Source organism: Lycium ferocissimum, chromosome 11, assembly GCF_029784015.1.
Source record: "Lycium ferocissimum isolate CSIRO_LF1 chromosome 11, AGI_CSIRO_Lferr_CH_V1, whole genome shotgun sequence".
NCBI lineage: Eukaryota > Viridiplantae > Streptophyta > Magnoliopsida > Solanales > Solanaceae > Lycium > Lycium ferocissimum.
This window is the reverse complement of record NC_081352.1, coordinates 66,468,152-66,473,036: the sequence shown is the minus strand read 5'-3', so window position 1 is coordinate 66,473,036 and position 4,885 is coordinate 66,468,152.

The following is a 4,885-nucleotide window of genomic DNA, read 5'->3' as shown; positions in this document are numbered from 1 at the left end:
ATAAAAATTAATTCATTCTTTCATGCAAACAACACCCAACCACACCCCAAAGCCCCCACACCAACAACCTCATAAATTTACATTTGTCCCCAAAATGCATAATCATCCAAATCATGTAAAGAACATAAACTCTTACCTTTTCCTCAATTCCCCATTTACTAGAATTTGTAATTTGAAGAATATGTCTTCTTCTTGCTCCAACAATCATCTCAAAAGGGGACCTCCAAGTTAGAATATTGAAGAGAAAAATTTTTGGCAATTAATATCCATGGCTTCCAAATTTTTTTCTTCTTTTTCCAGGTGGCCGAAGGCCAGTTTTTTTTTTCCCTTTTTGTTTTCTTTTCTTTCTTTTTCCCTCTCCAACTCTTATATAAAAGATAATAAGTCATCTTTTCATAATTTGCACCCTAGTCCCCCACTTAGGTCATATATCTTCCTTCCCTTTTCTAGATTTTTTCTTCTTTTTCTTGATTTTTTTTTTTTTTTTCTTAATTTTTCACTTTCAAAGAAGACCAAATGTCTTCCTTAATACACTTTGGTCCCTCTCCATTTACACTTTGCCCCTTTTCAAGACTTTTTCTAGTACTTGGTGAAATTATTTTTACCTCGACTTTCCTTATTTTTACCATTTTGTCCCTAACTTTCCACACTATTTTCACGGCCCTTTTTCTTTCTCTTCTTGCCCTTACCCCCTTTTCAATATTTCCACAATACCAATATCCATAAATAACTTTCCCCAACGACCCAACAAATTTATTTTAAAATGGTCTTTCCTTAATTTCTTAATTATCCCAAACGCCGAACGAAAATAGGGGGTATAAAAAATTTTTTTTTTAGTATTTTTGGTTGTTGTTGTATGGATTTTTGAGAGAATGATGGTTTAATTTTAAAATTTGGTTGTAATCGTTTGTGGTTTTGGAGAAGGAATGTGATTTTATCATAATTTCTTGTATTTTTGGGGTTTAAATTTTGGAAGTGTAGATTGTTTGTAGTTTATGAATTTGGAAAAAAAAATGTGTTGTTGTTATCCCTATGGCAATTGGAAGGTTTCGGGTTTTGGAATGTTGTCGAATTATGTAGAAAAGAGTTATTGACGTTAGAATGCATTTTTAATTTGATTGTGAGTTGTTAGTGGGTTTTTGGGTATTGTTGTTGAAGTTTTAAAGGTTGAATTTCGGGTTGTTGAATTTCGGGAAATGCGGCCCAAAATTTCGAAAATTAAGGCTACAAAATTTGGATTTTTAAGAATCTATGGCTAATGTTTGATACCAAATGAGTTGTTGTAGATTTTGGCCCGGGCCTAAGTTCGATTTACGAGGGGCGCGGGTATGGGGCTTCCCCTTTTCCTTCTTGGGCAAGTCTTAGTCGTAAGTAGTTTGGATACGGTCTCGGGAAACCCCCCTTTCTCAAGGTCCGAGTTGGTCATTTCTATTCATTTTTTCTGGGCTCTCCCCCCCAAAACCAGATCCTTAGGTTTTTACATGTTTTGGGTTTGAAAGATTTTATAAAGGTTTTTATTAAAAAGGTTTGTAATACGAACAATCGTAAATTCCATAACGAACTCGATCGTTCGAAACGTTCGCGGGAGATTCTACGAGGATAACTCCAACTTTCAAAATGGACTCGGACGGTTCGATACTCATCCGTGGGCCCCGAGACTCTCCTTGGTGGTACTAACGATTTTTGAAAGGATTTGGGTAACCCCTTTAAACCCCTCGAGCGGCAAATTTTTTATTTCTCTAACAGTTTATAACGACGATTATGCCCCTAAGTTCCATAAGTTACTTCATATATTTTAAAACGTATTTACAGTCCTAAAGGCAATTTGATATGCTTTCGAACGACCCTGGAGGAAATTTGATTTGACTATCGCCTGTTTTTAAAGAGGTTCATTTTGATTAATCTATCGAGTTTTTTAAAAAAGTTTTAAATTGCATATAGTTGCTCACGACTCTACTCGTGCATTCTATCATTACCTCCTTCACCGAGTCCCGCCCGAGTTTTCGGCGCACTATGTATATTCGGAAAATGTGTTACGGTTCACCGAGTTCCTCGTAGGGGCGAGTACCGCTTATGGTGTTATGAGTGTTAGATGTTATGATAGCATGATTTTGACGGGGGTACGGGGATATGAAACCTTCCGTGGCACCCAAAGAGGGGGGCCACCGCTAAGTGCCCACGATGATTTGTATTTTTTTGAGTAAGATTTTGATATTTTGAATATTGCATTTACTTTCCGTACTTCCGGGTTTTTACTATGATCTAGTTTACCATATTTTGCTTTGCATACTGGGACATATTTCGACGACCCTCTTCCGGGGGGCTTTGCCGGGACGAACTTTTTGGATATCCACCCGCTAGGATTCCCGTTCACCGTTTTGGGGCGCCCTTGCCGAGCCTATACTTTGATCCAAACCCGTTTTGCATACATGTATATGTTATTCACGGGCCGGGGGGCCCCGTCCCCTCATATGATTCCCTTATTTTCGAGGTCCGTACAAAGGGGGGGTAGTCACCGTTCTGTCCGTGATTGGATTTTGGACGTCCCCTATCGATAGCCTTACCGGCCTATGTATTATATCATCCGTTGGAAAGATGTGGTTATGATCCGATATACATTTGTGACAAATGGTGACGTTCCACTTTTTTCCCTATATATATACTATCCGTATTTGGGATAAGTTATTCGTACACTATTTTCGAAAAGGGGTACAGTTTCCCGCCGGCACTAGTCGCGGCCCACGGGTTGGGTCGTGACAGTTCCTTCTCCCGTACGCTTCCCATGATAGATAAGATCAATGTCAAATCCACGCGTCGTTCTAACACGGCGGGGTCAAAAACCCGGGGAACGCGAAGACCCGGGCAAGTTTTGGGCCCCACTTATAAAAAAAAAGCCCTTCCCTTTTACTTTTTTACTTTTCGGATTTTTACCAAAAAAATTTTTACCCGTATACTTGAATACACAAATCTTCATATCTTCATACCTTCATACCTTTATATCTCCTTACCGTTCTTCATCTTATCTTCAAATTTTCAAACAAACCTTCATATCTTGCTATTTCCATAACAATGAGTAAATTTTCAAAATCAAAATCGTGAGACATCCTCGCTCCAAAATCGGAGCCTCATTACTAGGATTTTGTCCTCAGATTATTCGAACATCGTGACTTCAAGGTTGAGAAGCCTTCTCAACAAGGGAATCAAGGTGCGAAATACTCTGATTACTTTACACGATACCCTGAGCAAACTATAACCAGGTAAAGGAAGATTGTGGGGGAAAGACAGGACGTCATTATTCCCACTGTACTAAGGCTATTACAACCCATGCAAGGGTATTTGAGTGTTTACACTTACCCTTTTACATTTACCCCGCTCGATCCCGTGATAGGATTTCGCAAACGGTAGCGAGGTTTTGTTTCGCCGCATCCATCCGTCGTTCGGAGGATCGTGTGCTCCTTCGTTACTTTACCACAAACGTGAATATTCCTTTCACGATTAACCATCTCATCCGACCGTACTCCTCGGATTTCGAGGGGGTATGATTACACTCACCAAACGAGCCAAAGCTCCTTTTCCAACCGACGAAGATAAGACCGAGCTCGGGCGTATTTGTCCGAGTCAGAATCGAGGATTTGATTCCTGCTGAAAAGTTACCGTTTCCCGAGAAGTGGAACCCACACCGTGAGTAGTTTTTACCTCGGTTAAGTTTGGTCGTATTTCCTAACTTACTGACTCTTGGTTCCATTTGTATATTCACAGCAATTGCTCGAACACTCAGTGCGGTTTCGAACATTGACGATTGGATCGGGAAGATATGCTCCCAACTTACCTATTTTGATCGCAACTGGAGATATTTGTCTCGGTCCTATTGGGAAGTCGAGAATCACGGTATGTTCTTCCTCGAGCGTTTCCTAATTCCTTATGCATTATGTACAACCGATAAATTTAATCCGTCCTTCTTTCCATATAGGTCTTTCGAAGGCTACCCGACCTCGGGGCAGATGAAGAGGATGCCTTGCCACTGAAGCCGCCATGAGGCCTCTCGATCTCGAACACCCTTAAACCCCTTGTCGAGTCTCAATCCGAGGGGAGGCCACCGCAGGAGTAGGGAGAGAGAGAGAAAAGGCGGTCCTCCGAATCTTCGGGCCCGCAGATGCCCGAAAAGAACGAGGCTTACCATTAAGAAGCCCACTAAAGAGTTAAGTTCGGCGAGGGCCCCGGATGCCGACGTCATTGATTCGCTCAAAATCATTCTCGAGGACGAGACCGCTTGACCAATCGGCCTTCCAAAAAAGGATCAGCCACGAGCGAAAGGCACCATCGAAATGGCTCCCCCTTAGTGGAAAGTTTAAGTCGAGACCGTGGGATCGACATGATTCCACAAGATCGAGGGAGGAAGCCTTCGGGCCGTAGGCAGTGAAATCGAGATGCCGCTAGATCGAGGGAACGTCTTCCGCACGGCTCGAATGTACCTTACATTCCGCCTTATATGGTAAAGGTTCTGTTCCTCCTATTCAAGCTGTGGCTTCAGCTGAGACCATTATTTGCATACAGGATTCGCCGCCCGTACGGTGGATATCCTCCCGCGTCTCAAAGGTAAAGGCAAATGGTCAAGGGTCGACGAATCGGAGAGTGACGATATACCGGCCGTGGGAAAATCGAGATTCAAATATTTTCATCCCCTTGCCAATCGTTTCGAGGTTACTCGGCCCGAGATCGAGAAAACCTTTTCGCCCCTGCCGCAAACCCGAATCGAAAAGGCGGAGTCGTTTACGGTGCCCCGATATGAACATGCTATCGGGGCCGGTCGGGTATCTAGTATTTGTACCTTCGTGACCGAAGATGATCAGAAGACGACGGAGGTCAATAAAGGCGTGTTCTTTTA